At 59.8% G+C, this 15000-nt stretch overlaps 1 non-coding gene across 1 annotated transcript; it reads left to right on the forward strand.

Annotated features, from left to right (window-relative positions):
- The first annotated feature begins 11569 nt into the window (after positions 1 to 11569).
- LOC131862664 (5S ribosomal RNA) lies at positions 11570 to 11688 on the forward strand. The gene has a single exon (XR_009361602.1). It is a non-coding gene; the product is annotated as a 5S ribosomal RNA (ribosomal RNA).
- The last annotated feature ends 3312 nt before the right edge of the window (positions 11689 to 15000 follow it).

The raw sequence follows: 15000 nt of genomic DNA on the forward strand, positions 1-15000 counted from the left end.
CGAGGTGTGCGGTGGGAAGGGCCCAGCAGCCAGAATGCATGAAGCGACGGATGAAGCAGTGATGACAACCGGGCTGTGAGGAGAGGAGGGATGCAGCCAAGAAAGCAATCAGGGCTCGAGGCAAGGGATGCATCAAGGATAGCAATCATGTTGTGAGGCGAGATTCCAAAGGCTAAACGTGAGAGGCTGCAGGGTCGACTCAGAGAGGTCTATGCATGTGAGAGGCTGAAAGCAAGGTCGACTCGGAGCGGTCTATGCATCGGGCGCGCTTGGGGCGACTACCAGTGCCAACCCCTTATCCCGCGACGCGTCCGACAAAGAGAACGTTCCAAGGCGGCAGAGGAGGTTACCAGCCGAAGGATGCAGTAGCAATAACAGGTATAGTTCCGCGGCGGCCGAGAAGACTCACCGCATAGGAATCGGGATGCGAGGCGACGGATGCGGCGGGAAGGCCCCGACGGCTAAACGGAAGAGGCTGCAGGGCCGCCTCGGAATGGTCCAAGCATCGGATGCGATTGGGACGACTACCAGTGCCAACCCCTTATCCCGCGATGCGTCCGATACACAGATAGTTCCAAGGCGGCCGAGGAGCCTCACCGCATATCAATCGGGGTGCGAGGCGAGGGATGGGGCGGGAAGGCCCCAACGGCTAGACGGAAGAGGCTTCAGGGCCACCTCGGAATGGTCCAAGCATCGGACGCGCTTGGGGCGACTGCCAGTGCCAACCCCTTATCCCGCGATGCGTCCGATACACAGATGGTTCCAAGGCGGCCGAGGAGCCTCACCGCATAGCAATCGGGGGTGCGAGGCGAGGGATGGGGCGGGAAGGCCCCAACGGCTAGACGGAAGAGGCTTCAGGGCCGCCTAGGAATGGTCCAAGCATCGGACACGCTTGGGGCGACTACCAGTGACAGCCCCCTATCCCGCGATGCGTCCGATACGAAGATGGTTCCAAGGCGGCCGAGGAGCCTCACCGCATAGCAATCGGGGTGCGAGGTGGGGGATGCGGCGAGATGGCCCCAACGGCTAGACGGAAGAGGCCACAGGGCCGCGTCGGAATAGTCCAAGCATCGGACGCGCTTGGGGCGACTACCAGTGACAACCCCTTATCCCGCGATGCGTCCGATACGAAGATAGTTCCAAGGCGGCCGAGGAGCCTCACCGCATAGCAATCGGGGTGCGAGGTGGGGGATGCGGCGAGATGGCCCCAACGGCTAGACGGAAGAGGCTGCAGGGCCGCCTCGGAATAGTCCAAGCATCGGACGCGCTTGGGGCCACTACCAGTGACAACCCCTTATCCCGCGATGCGTCCGATACGAAGATAGTTCCAAGGCGGCCGAAGAGCCTCACCGCATAGCAATCGGGGTGCGAGGTGGGGGATGCGGCGAGATGGCCCCAACGGCTAGACGGAAGAGGCCACAGGGCCGCCTCGGACGGCGAGATGGCCCCAACGGCTAGACGGAAGAGGCCACAGGGCCGCCTCGGAATAGTCCAAGCATCGGACGCGCTTGGGGCGACTACCAGTGACAACCCCTTATCCCGCGATGCGTCCGATACGAAGATAGTTCCCAGGCGGCCGAGGAGCCTCACCGCATAGCAATCGGGGTGCGAGGCGAGGGATGCGGCGAGATGGCCCCAAAGGCTAGACGGAAGAGGCTGCAGGGCTGCCTCGGAATAGTCCAAGCATCGGACGCGCTTGGGGCGACTACCACTGCCAACCCCTTATCCCGCGATGCGTCCGATACACAGATAGTTCCGAGGCGGCCGAGGAGGTGGGGGATGCAGCGAGATGGCCCCAACGGCTAGACGGAAGAGGCTGCAGGGCCGCCTCGGAATAGTCCAAGCATCGGACGCGCTTGGGGCGACTACCAGTGACAACCCCTTATCCCGCGATGCGTCCGATACACAGATAGTTCCGAGGCGGCCAAGGAGCCTCACCGCATAGCAATCGTGGTGCGAGGTGGGGGATGCGGTGAGATGGCCCCAACGGCTAGACGGAAGAGGCTGCAGGGCCGCCTCGGAATGGTCCAAGCATCGGATGCGCTTGGGGCGACTACCACTGCCAACCCCTTATCCCGCGATGCGTCCGATACACAGATAGTTCCAAGGCGGCCGAGGAGCCTCACAGCATAGCAATCGGGGTGCGAGGCGAGGGATGCGGCGAGAAAGCCCCAACGGCTAGAGGGAAGAGGCTTCAGGTCCGCCTCGGAATGGTCCAAGCATCGGACGCGCTTGGGGCGACTACCAGTGACAACCCCTTATCCCGCGACGCGTCCGATACACAGATAGTTCCAAGGCGGCCGAGGAGCCTCACCGCATAGCAATCGGGGTGCGAGGCGAGGGATGCGGCGAGAAGGACCCAACGGCTACACGGAAGAGGCTTCGGGGCCGCCTCGGAATGGTCCAAGCATCGGACGCGCTTGGGGCGACTACCAGTGACAACCCCTTATCCCGCGACGCGTCCGATACACAGATAGTTCCAAGGCGGCCGAGGAGCCTCACCGCATAGCAATCGGGGTGCGAGGCGAGGGATGCGGCGAGAAGGACCCAACGGCTACACGGAAGAGGCTTCGGGGCCGCCTCGGAATGGTCCAAGCATCGGACGCGCTTGGGGCGACTACCAGTGACAACCCCTTATCCCGCGACGCGTCCGATACACAGATAGTTCCAAGGCGGCCGAGGAGCCTCACCGCATAGCAATCGGGGTGCGAGGCGAGGGATGCGGCGAGAAGGACCCAACGGCTAGACGGAAGAGGCTTCGGGTCCGCCTCGGAATGGTCCAAGCATCGGACGCGCTTGGGGCGACTACCAGTGACAACCCCTTATCCCGCGACGCGTCCGATACACAGATAGTTCCAAGGCGGCCGAGGAGCCTCACCGCATAGCAATCGGGGTGCGAGGCGAGGGATGCGGCGAGAAGGACCCAACGGCTAGACGGAAGAGGCTTCGGGTCCGCCTCGGAATGGTCCAAGCATCGGACGCGCTTGGGGCGACTACCAGTGACAACCCCTTATCCCGCGACGCGTCCGATACACAGATAGTTCCAAGGCGGCCGAGGAGCCTCACCGCATAGCAATCGGGGTGCGAGGCGAGGGATGCGGCGAGAAGGACCCAACGGCTAGACGGAAGAGGCTTCGGGTCCGCCTCGGAATGGTCCAAGCATCGGACGCGCTTGGGGCGACTACCAGTGACAACCCCTTATCCCGCGACGCGTCCGATACACAGATAGTTCCGAGGCGGCCGAGGAGCCTCACCGCATAGCAATCGGGGTGCGAGGCGAAGGATGCGGCGAGAAGGACCCAACGGCTAGACGGAAGAGGCTTCGGGTCCGCCTCGGAATGGTCCAAGCATCGGACGCGCTTGGGGCGACTACCAGTGACAACCCCTTATCCCGCGACGCGTCCGATACACAGATAGTTCCAAGGCGGCCGAGGAGCCTCACCGCATAGCAATCGGGGTGCGAGGCGAGGGATGCGGCGAGAAGGACCCAACGGCTAGACGGAAGAGGCTTCAGGGCCGCCTCGGAATGGTCCAAGCATCGAACGCGCTTGGGGCGACTACCAGTGACAACCCCTTATCCCGCGACGCGTCCGATACACAGATAGTTCCGAGGCGGCCGAGGAGCCTCACCGCATAGCAATCGGGGTGCGAGGCGAGGGATGCGGCGAGAAGGACCCAACGGCTAGACGGAAGAGGCTTCAGGGCCGCCTCGGAATGGTCCAAGCATCGGACGCGCTTGGGGCGACTACCAGTGACAACCCCTTATCCCGCGACGCGTCCGATACACAGATAGTTCTGAGGCGGCCGAGGAGCCTCACCGCATAGCAATCGGGGTGCGAGGCGAGGGATGCGGCGAGAAGGACCCAACGGCTAGACGGAAGAGGCTTCAGGGCCGCCTCGGAATGGTCCAAGCATCGGACGCGCTTGGGGCGACTACCAATGACAACCCCTTATCCCGCGACGCGTCCGATACACAGATAGTTCCGAGGCGGCCGAGGAGCCTCACCGCATAGCAATCGGGGTGCGAGGCGAGGGATGCGGCGAGAAGGACCCAACGGCTAGACGGAAGAGGCTTCAGGGCCGCCTCGGAATGGTCCAAGCATCGGACGCGCTTGGGGCGACTACCAGTGACAACCCCTTATCCCGCGACGCGTCCGATACACAGATAGTTCCGAGGCGGCCGAGGAGCCTCACCGCATAGCAATCGGGGTGCGAGGCGAGGGATGCGGCGAGAAGGACCCAACGGCTAGACGGAAGAGGCTTCAGGGCCGCCTCGGAATGGTCCAAGCATCGGACGCGCTTGGGGCGACTACCGTTGCCAACCCCTTATCCCGCGATGCGTCTGATACACAGATAGTTCCGAGGCGGCCGAGGAGCCTCACCGCATAGCAATCGGGTTGCGAGGCAGATTATTGGGAAGGGAACCCCCTGGGATGCGGCTCAAGCAGTGCCCAAAGGGACTGGAATGCGGAATCACATCGAGAGACCCAAATGCTATACGAGGGCTCAAATCGAATTATCGATTTGGCCACGACATGGACGCATCGGAACGACTACCTTTGCCGAACCACTCGCAATTGCATCCATACCGAAACCAATAGACATTTCCGTTAGAGCCCTCGCATAGCATTCGGGAATCTCGCATGCCCCTCTAAATCGACCAATGCTGGCGCTCAATGAAAATCCGAGCGCTACCACCGTTCGAGCGCCAGCATTGGTCGAGTTAGAGGGGCACGGGGGAGAATGCTCCAGTCAACACCTCCCCTATATAAGTTATTTGTCCGATTCTCGCACAACCGTAGTCTGCCTCGTCGAATCAAACAACGGTCCCAGATTCCGACTTCCGTTCCGTAGAGACCCAAAAGCTAGATGGAGGCTCGCAAGAAAGAGAGTCGGCGCATAGCAATCGGGTTTCTCGAACGTTTAGGGACCGAGCTCACTTGCGGATAGGGCAAAATCCGCCAAGCAACCCAAAAGCTAGACGGGGGCTCGAATCGAATCGCCTAGGCGGCCACAACAACGACGTGTTGGATCGACTACCAGTGCCAAACCATTCAGCAAGACTAGTCTGTGTCGAGGCCGGATAGAGATTCTCAGAGAGCGCCCGCATAGCATTTAGGAGACCTGCCGCGTCCCTCACACTCGACAAATGGTGGTGCACGTTTATAAATCCGAGCGATCCCAACCCTTTCAAGCACCAACATCGGTCGAGATAGAGGGGCACGGAGGGGGCTGCGTGAGACAACACAGTCCCCTATATAAGTTATTTGTCCGATTCTCACACATCCGAAGAATGGTCATCAAATCGGACAACAGCCCAAACTTCCGACTTCCGTCCCAGAAAGCCCAAGAGCTATCTAAAACGTTCATGGCCGGAACTCGATCGCGGCTATACCAGTCCGCCAAGCAACCCAAAAGCTAGACTGGAGCTCTAGTCGAATCACCTCTGTGGCCATTGCAAGGACGTGTTGGAGCGACTACCATTGCCGAACCATTCCGCAGGTCGAGTCCATACCAAGGCCGCATAGAGATTCACGATGAGCTCCTGCATAGCAATCAGGAGACTTGCCGTGTCCATCACAATCGATAAATCCTGGTGCAAGATTTTTGCATCCGAGCGCTCCAACCAGTCGAGCACCAGCATCAATCGACATAAACGGGCACGGGGGGAGGATGCTCGAGAACACTACCTCCCCTATATAAGTTATTTGTCCGATTCTCAAGCAGCCGAAGTCTGGTCATCGAATCGGGTCAAAGACCACAACTTCCGACTTTACCCACAATGCAAGTCATCGAATCGAACATCGGCCCCCGAGTCGGACTCCATGCGTATGTCAGGTCATCGGACCCAAATTCCGCCTTCCTGCGCATGGCGGGCCATCAATATCAACTCGGTCATCGGACCCAAACTCCGCCTTTTTGCGTATGGCACGCCTTCAAATCGGTCATCGGACCCAAATTCCGCCTTCCTGTGCATGGCGGGCCATCAACATCAACTCGGTCATCGGACCCAAATTCCGCCTTTCTGCGCATGGCACGCCATCAACTCGGTCATCGGACCCAAATTCCGCCTTCCTGCGCATGGCAGGTCATCGGACACAAATTCAGACCTCGCCAATATGCCTACGTATCGAATCGGTCATCGGACCCAACTTCCGACTTCATCCATACTGTAGGGTCTTTGAGGTTGGCGCGGTGCGCTCAACCCAGGGAGTCGACCCATCGAAGCATACACCTCCCCTATATAAGCTATTTGTCCGATTCCCACACCTGTGTAGTTTGCACCTCTGACCAGGACATCGACCCCAACTTCCGAACTCGACTGCAACGACGGCACCAGCGCCTTGGTGCGCACCTTGCGACGCACAGTCCCAACATTCGCCTTCCTGCACATGGCAGGTCATCGGACCCAAATTCCGACCTCGCGAGTATGCCTACATATCGAATCGGTCATCGGACCCAACTTCCGACTTCATCCATACCGTAGGGTCTTTGAGGTTGGCGCGGTGCGCTCAACCCGGGGAGTCGACCCAACGAAGCATACACCTCCCCTATATAAGCTATTTGTCCGATTCCCACACCTGTGTAGTTTGCACCTCCGATCAAGACATCGACCCCAACTTCCGAACTCGCCTCCAACGACCGAACCAGCGCCTTGGTGCGCACCTTGCAACGCACAGTGCCAACATTCGCCTTCCTGCACGTGGCAGGTCATCGGACCCAAATTCCGACCTCGCGAGTATGCCTACATATCGAATCGGTCATCGGACCCAACTTCCGACTTCATCCATACCGTAGGGTCTTTGAGGTTGGCGCGGTGCGCTCAACCCGGGGAGTCGACCCAACGAAGCATACACCTCCCCTATATAAGCTATTTGTCCGATTCCCACACCTGTGTAGCTTGCACCTCCGATCAGGACATCGACCCCAACTTCCGAACTCGACTAAAAAGACCGCACCAGCGCCTTGGTGTGCACCTTGCAACGCACAGTGTCAACATTCGCCTTCCTGCACATGGCAGGTCATCGGACCCAAATTCCGACCTCATGAGCATACCTACTAATCGAATCGGTCATCGGACCCAACTTCCGACTTCATCCATACCGTAGGGTCTTTGAGGTTGGCGCGGTGCGCTCAACCTGGGGAGTCGACCCATCGAAGCATACACCTCCCCTATATAAGCTATTTGTCCGATTCCGACACCTGTGTAGTTTGCACCTCCGCTCAGGACATCGACCCCAACTTCCGAACTCGCCTGCAACGACCGAACCAGCGCCTTGGTGCGCACCAAAAGTGCGCACTTTTGGAGGGCACTTTTGTGCGCTCCAAAGGTGCGCACTTTTGGAGGGCACTTTTCTGCGCTCCAAAGGTGCGCACTTTTGGAGGGCACTTTTTGGAGGGCACTTTTCTGCGCTCCAAAGGTGCGCACTTTTGGAGGGCACTTTTTGGAGGGCACTTTTCTGCGCTCCAAAGGTGCGCACTTTTGGAGGGCACTTTTTGGAGGGCACTTTTCTGCGCTCCAAAGGTGCGCACTTTTGGAGGGCACTTTTTGGAGGGCACTTTTCTGCGCTCCAAAGGTGCGCACTTTTGGAGGGCACTTTTTGGAGGGCACTTTTCTGCGCTCCAAAGGTGCGCACTTTTGGAGGGCACTTTTTGGAGGGCACTTTTCTGCGCTCCAAAGGTGCGCACTTTTGGAGGGCACTTTTTGGAGGGCACTTTTCTGCGCTCCAAAGGTGCGCACTTTTGGAGGGCACTTTTTGGAGGGCACTTTTCTGCGCTCCAAAGGTGCGCACTTTTGGAGGGCACTTTTGTGCACTCCAAAGGTGCGCACTTTTGGAGGGCACTTTTCCTGTGCTCCAAAGGTGCACACCTAGGTGAGCACCTTCGACCACACCTTGTAGCACACCAAACTCTGACTTTCGACTTCATCCGCAATGCAGGGTCTTTGAGGTTGGCGCAATGCGCACAACCAGGGGAGTCGACCCATCAAACCCAACACCTCCCCTATATAAGCTATTTGTCTGATTCTCATACATGCGTAGCCTGCAGGAGCAATTAGGACATCGACCCCAACTTTCGGCTTCTAAACGAAAACAAGGTCTTTGAGGTTGGTGTAATGCGAACAACTAGGGGAGTCAACCCATCAAACCCAACACCTCCCCTATATAAGCTATTTGTCTGATTCTCATACATGTGTAGTCTACAGGAGCAATTAGGACATCGACCCCAACTTTTGACTTCTTAACGAAAACAAGGTCTTTGAGGTTGACGTAATGCGCACAACCAGGGGAGTCGACCCATCAAACCCAACACCTCCCCTATATAAGCTATTTGTCCGATTCTCATACATGTGTAGCCTGCAGGAGCCATTAGGACATTGACCCCAACTTTTGACTTCTTAACGAAAACAAGGTCTTTGAGGTTGGCGTAATGCGCACAACCAAGGGAGTTGACCCATCAAACCCAACACCTCCCCTATATAAGCTATTTGTCTGATTCTCATACATGTGTAGCCTGCAACAACGATTAGGACATCCACCCCAACTTCTGAATTCGTCTGCGTTGACCGCACCAAAGGTGCACGCCTTGGTGCTCACCAAAATCCGACTTCCGACTTCTTCTGCTATGCGGGGTCTTTGAGGTTGGCGCAGTGCGCACAACCAGGGGAGTCAACCCACCGAATGCAACACCTCCCCTATATAAGCTATTTGTCTGATTCTCATACATGCGTAGACTGCAGCAATGATTAGGACATCCACCCCAACTTTTGACTTCTTAAACAAGACAGGGTCTTTGAAGTTGGTGCAGTGCACACAACCAGGGGAGTCGACCCATCAAACGCAACACCTCCCCTATATAAAGCTATTTGTCCGATTCTCATACGTGTAGTCTGCAGCAGCGATTAGGACATCGACCCCAACTTCCGAATTCGTTTGCATTGACCGCACCAAAGGTGCACGCCTTGGTGTGCACCCTGGAGTGCACTTTGGTGCTCACCTCGGTGCACACTTTGGTGTGCACCTCGGTGTGCACCAAAGGTGCGCACCTTGGAGCGCACCAAAGGTGTACACTTTGGAGCGCACCACATAGGGTCTTTGAGAGGTTGGCGCAGTGCGCACACCAAGGTGGGTGTTGAGGTGCGTGCCGAGGTGGGTGGGTGCTAGGGTGCGCTCCATGGTGGGTGCCAGGGTGGGTGCGTGCTAGGGTGGATTCCAAAGAGGGTCATAGGGTGGGTGCCAAGGTGGGTTGGTGATATAGTGGGTTCAAAGGTGGGTACTAGGGTGGGTTCCAAGGTGGGTCACAAGTTGGGTGCCAGGATGCGTGGGTGTTAGGTTGGGTGCCAAGGTGGGCTCCTGCGTGGGTGGGTGCTAGGGTGGGTTTCAAGGTGGACGCGAGGGCGGGTGCCAAGGTGGGTAACAAGTTGGGTGTTAGGATGGGTGAGTGCTAGAGTGGGTGCCAAGGTGGGTGGGTGCTAAGGTGGATGCCAAGGTGGTTCACAGGGTGGGTGGGTTCTAGGGTGAGTTCCAAGGTGGGTCACAGGTTCAGTGCTAGGGTGGGTGTCAAGGCGGGTGTCGAGGTGCCTGGGTGCTAGGGTGTGGATGCCAATGTGGGTCATAGGGTGGGTACTAGGGTGGGCTGCAATGTGGGTGCCAAGGTGGGTAACATGCTCGGTGGGTTCTAAATTGGGTGCCAGGGTGGGTGTGCACCCACCTTGCCCGAGGTGGGTGCCAAGGTGCCAGTGTGGGTGGGTGCTAAGGTGGATGCCAAGGTGGGTGAGAAGGTGGGTGATAGGTTGAGTGGTAGGATGGGTGGGTGCCAAGATGGGTCACAGGGTGGGTGCAAGGGTGGGTAGGTGCTAGGGTTGGTGTCAGGGTGGGTGGGTGCTAGGTTGGGTTCCAAGGTGGGTGCGAGGGTGAGTGTCAAGGTGGGTCACAGGTTAGGTGCTAGGATGGGTGAGTGCTAGGGTGCAAAGGTGCCAGGGTGGGTGCTAGGATGGGTCGATGCTAGGGTGAGTGGCAAGGTGGGTCCACAAGTGTCAAGGTGGGTGCCGAGGTGGGTGCCAAGTCGGCGACTGCTATGGTGGATGCCAAGGTGGGTCACGGGGTGGGTGCCAAGTTGCTAGGTTGGGTTCCAAGGTGGGTGCCAACGTGGGTGCTAGGGTGCGTGGGTTAAAGGGTGTGTCACAACGTGGGTGCCAGGATGGGTGCGCACCCACACTGGCCAAGACGGGTGCGGGTGCAAGGTTGGGTTCCAAGCCCGGTCACAGGCTGGGTGCTAGGATGGGTGGGTGCCAAGGTGGGCACCAGGGTGGGTGCACCCACCCTGGCCAAGGTGGGTCACGGGGTGGGTCCTAGGGTGGGTAACGGGGTGGGTACTAAGGTGCGTGCCAAGGTGGGTCATAGGGTGGGTGCCAAGGTGGGCACCAGGGTGGGTGTGCACCAACCCTAGCCAGGGTAGGTCACGGGGTGGTTGTCGGGGTGGGCGTCAAGGAGCCAAGGTGGGTGGCAAGTAGCCAAGTTGCGTGCCAAGGTGGGTGTCGGGGTGGGTGCCAAGGATCCAAGGTGGGTGCCAAGGAACCAAGGTGGGTGTCTGGGTGGGTGCCGAGGTGGGAGCCAGGGTGGGTCCCAAGGTGAGTGCAAAGGTGGGTGCCAGGGTCAAGGTGAGTGCCAATGTGGGTTCCAAGGTGCCAGGGTCAGGGTGAGTGCCAATGTGGGTTCAAAGGTGCTAAGTTGGGTGCGAGGTTGGGTGCGAGGGTGGGTGGGTGCCAAGGTGTGCTAGGTGGAAGCCCGGGTGGGTCGGCATCCCATGGGTGTCGAGTTGGGTGCCTGATGGGTGCTTCTTGTCAAGTTTTAGTCGTCGGGACTCATTTCGAGCCTTAGAGGTCGTTTCTTGTCCGGTTGCCCTGTCTTCGACCTGGGAACCCAATTTTGGTCCTCGGGTCCCATTTTTTTTTGTCTCGCATCCCACTTTTGGCCTGTGGCCTTTTCGGGGTCGATTCTCGTTTTGGGCATCAGAGCATGTTTCTTCTCCTAAAACCCAATATTTGTTTATTAAGTCTCGGAACACATTTTTGTTCTCGTGGACCCATCATGGGTCTTGGAACGCATTTGTGGTCCTTGGGTCCCATTTTGCATCCCGAAACTTGTGTTTTGGTGCTTGATCCCTATTTTGGGTGCCCACCTTGCACCAAGTGCGCACCCGGGGCAAACCGAGCGCCTTGGTGCACCGGGGCAAGATCGAGCGTGCACCCGAGGCGCCCCGAACATGCACCAAGGTGCACTCGGCCCACATGTGAGCGCAGGTCGTTGCGCCCGAGGTGGTGTGTGGGCACCGCGTTGCAGACGGGACACTGCACGCACACGACGCCCCCTCCAGGTGCACGCACGTAGGCCGGGCCGGGTGCACACCCGACGCCCTAGCAAGGTGCGCGCACCCGGGCAGGGCTCACACTTGGCGAACGGGGCGCACTTCGCGAGGGAGGGTGTGCACCTCGACGGGGGTGGGTGGCCGGGGTGGATTCGCACGTGGGTCGCGGTTTGCTAAGTACACACTGCGACAAGCTCATAACGGGTGCGATCATACCAGCGTTAGTGCACCGGATCCCATCAGAACTCCGCAGTTAAGCGCGCTTGGGCCGGAGTAGTACTGGGATGGGTGACCTCCCGGGAAGTCCCGGTGTTGCACCCTTTTTTAGTTTTTCGCCGGGCGTCGCAATGCTATTTGAATAAACCTTTTGCCCGTTTGCGTTCTCGTCGGGGCCGGGCCGGGCCGGGGTGCGCTGCCCGCACTACCGCGCGCGCGGGGGCGACACCGAGCGCGCACCCGAGGCGCCCCGAGCACACAGGCCACGGTGCAACCCGGGCGTTGTGCGCGCACCCCGGTGCGCCCGAGGTGCTGCGCGCGCACCCAGGTGAAATCGGTGTGCACCTCGGCCAGTGCGCGCTCGGTCGAGTCGCGCACGTTGGCCAAGGTGCACGGTGATGTTTCTTACTCTAAGGTTCCGCACCAGACGCCCGGGACAGGTGAGCGAAGCTGGGCGGGGCCGGGTGCGCGGCCGGGGCAGGTGCACGCAGCTGGAGAGAGCTTTGGAGCACACTTCGGAGCGCACCAATGATGCGCTCCATTCAAAAGTTTCCTGAAAAGGCAAAAAAAGTTGAGATTATAGAATTTCCCACTTGAGAGATTGTAAAAAAAAAAAATTTAAAATGAAGGAAACGCGGGTGCCAAGGTGTGCGCAGCCCAGCCAAGGTGTGCGCACCAAGGCGCCCACCCTGGCGAAGGTGCACGCAAGGTGCGCACCCGAGGCAAACCGGACAATTAACCCAACTTTCGACTTCGCGCGCACCTTGGAGCGCACTTCGGAGCGCTCCTTGGTGCGCACCAATCTTGGGCACCTCGGAGTGCACCATGGCGCCCACCAAGGTGCGCACCCGGGGCAAACCGAGCTCCGACTTCGTGCGCACCTTGGAGCGCACGAAAGGTGCGCACCATGGCGCCCACCAAGGTGCGCAGCCCAGCCAAGGCGTGCGCATCAAGGTGCGCACCCTGGCGAAGGTGCGCACCCGGGGCAAACCGAGCTCCGACTTCGTGCGCACCTTGGAGCGCACAAAAGGTGCGCAACCCAGCCAAGGTGTGCGCACCCCGGTCAAACCGAGCTCCGAATCGTGCGCACCAGAGGTGCACGCCATCGTGCGCACCTTGGAGCACACTTCGGAGCCCTCCTTGGTGCGCGCCGATGTTGCGCACCTCGGAGCGCACCCGGGGAAAACAATGCAATTAACCCGACTTTCGACTTCGTGGGCACCTCGGAGCGCTCTCGGGTTCGCACCTCGGAGCACACCGAGGTGCGCACCTTTGATGCGCTGCCTTCACCAATTTCCAGAAAAGGCAAGAAAACATTGAGAAGGTGTGCGCACCGAGGTGCCCACCCTGGCGAAGGTGCACGCGAGGTGCGCACCCGGGGCAAACCGGGCTCCGACTTCGTGCACGCCGCACCTTGGAGCACACTTCGGAGCGCTCCTTGGTGCGCACCAGGGCGCGCAACCCAGCCGAGGTGCCCACCCCGGCGAAGGTGCACGCGAGGTGCGCACCCGGGGCAAACCGGGCTCCGACTTCGTGCACGCCATGGTGCCCACCGCGGCGAAGGTGCACGCGAGGTGCGCACCCGGGGCAAACCGGGCTCCGACTTCGTGCACGCCGCACCTTGGAGCACACTTCGGAGCGCTCCTTGGTGCGCACCATGGTGCCCACCAGGGCGCGCAACCCCGCCGAAGGTGCACGCGAGGTGCGCACCCGGGGCAAACCGGGCTCCGACTTCGTGCACGCCGCACCTTGGAGCACACTTCGGAGCGCTCCTTGGTGCGCACCATGGTGCCCACCAGGGCGCGCAACCCCGCCGAAGGTGCACGCGAGGTGCGCACCCGGGGCAAACCGGGCTCCGACTTCGTGCACGCCATGGTGCGCACCGCGGCGAAGGTGCGCACCCGGGGCAAACCGGGCTCCGACTTCGTGCACGCCGCACCTTGGAGCACACTTCGGAGCGCTCCTTGGTGCGCACCAGGGCGCGCAACCCAGCCGAGGTGCCCACCCCGGCGAAGGTGCACGCGAGGTGCGTACCCGGGGCAAACCGGGCTCCGACTTCGTGCACGCCGCACCTTGGAGCACACTTCGGAGCGCTCCTTGGTGCGCACCATGGTGCCCACCAGGCCGCGCAACCCAGCCAAGGTGTGCGCACCAAGGTGCACGCGAGGTGCGCACCCGGGGCAAACCGGGGTCCGACTTCGTGCACGCCGCACCTTGGAGCACACATCGGGGCGCTCCCGGGTTCGCACCGGCGTTGCGCACCGTGGTGGGCACCTCGGAGCACACCAAGGTGGGCAGCGAGGTGCGCACCTTTGATGCGATGCCTTCACTAATTTCCATAAAAGGCAAAAAAAAAACGAGATTTTAAAATTTCCGTTTTGAAAGATAGTGAGAAAAAGGGAATGCTGGTGCCATCTTGAGCCCGCCCTGGTGCGCAGCCCAGCCAAGGTGTGCGCACCAAGGTGCCCACCCTGGCGAAGGTGCGCGCCCGGGCAATTAACCCAACTTCCAACTTCGCGCGCGCCAGGGTGGGAGCGCACCCAACAACCGGGCCTGGGAAGAGCCAATGCGAGAAACCCCACCAAACGCTCTGACAAAAAAAGAGGGGGCGCTCCAGTAACCCCGCTTCGGAGCGCACCCTGGGCAAACCCAGCCAAGGTGCCCACCCCGGCCAAGGTGCAGGCGAGGTGCGCACCCGGGGCAAACCGGGCTCCGACAACGTGCACGCCGCACCTTGGAGCACACTTCGTAGCGCTCCCGGGTGCGCACCTCAGAGCACACCAAGGTGGGCAGCGAGGTGCGCACCTTTGATGCGCTGCCTTCACTAATTTCCAGAAAAGGCAAAAAAAAAAGGAGATTTTAAAATTTCCGTTTTGAAAGATAGTGAAAAAAACGGAACGCGCGTGCCATCTTGAGCCCGCCCTGGTGCGCAGCCCAGGTAAGGTGCCCACCCTGGCAAAGGTGCGCACCCGGGCAATTAACCCTACTTCCGACTTCGTGCGCGCCAGGGTGGCAACCGGGCCTCGGAAGAGCCAATGCGAGAAACCCCACCAAACGCTCCGACAAAAAAAGAGGCGGCGCTCCAATAACCCCGCTTCGGAGCGCAGCCGGGGCAAACCCAGCCAAGGTGCCCACCCCGACGAAGGTGCACGCGAGGTGCGCACCCGGGGCAAACCGGGCTCCGACAACGTGCACGCAGCACCTTGGAGCACACTTCGAAGCACTCCCGGGTGCCCACCGGCGTTGCGCACCGTGGTGGGCAGCGAGGTGCGCACCTTTGATGCGCTGCCTTCACTAATTTCCAGAAAAAGGCAAAAAAAAATGAGATTTTAAAATTTCCGTTTTGAAAGATAGTGAAAAAAAAGGAACGCGGGTGCCATCTTGAGCCCGCCCTGGTGCGCAGCCCAGGCAAGGCAT

The sequence above is a fragment of the Cryptomeria japonica genome, unplaced genomic scaffold (assembly GCF_030272615.1).
Source record: "Cryptomeria japonica unplaced genomic scaffold, Sugi_1.0 HiC_scaffold_50, whole genome shotgun sequence".
Taxonomy (NCBI): Eukaryota; Viridiplantae; Streptophyta; class Pinopsida; order Cupressales; family Cupressaceae; genus Cryptomeria; species Cryptomeria japonica.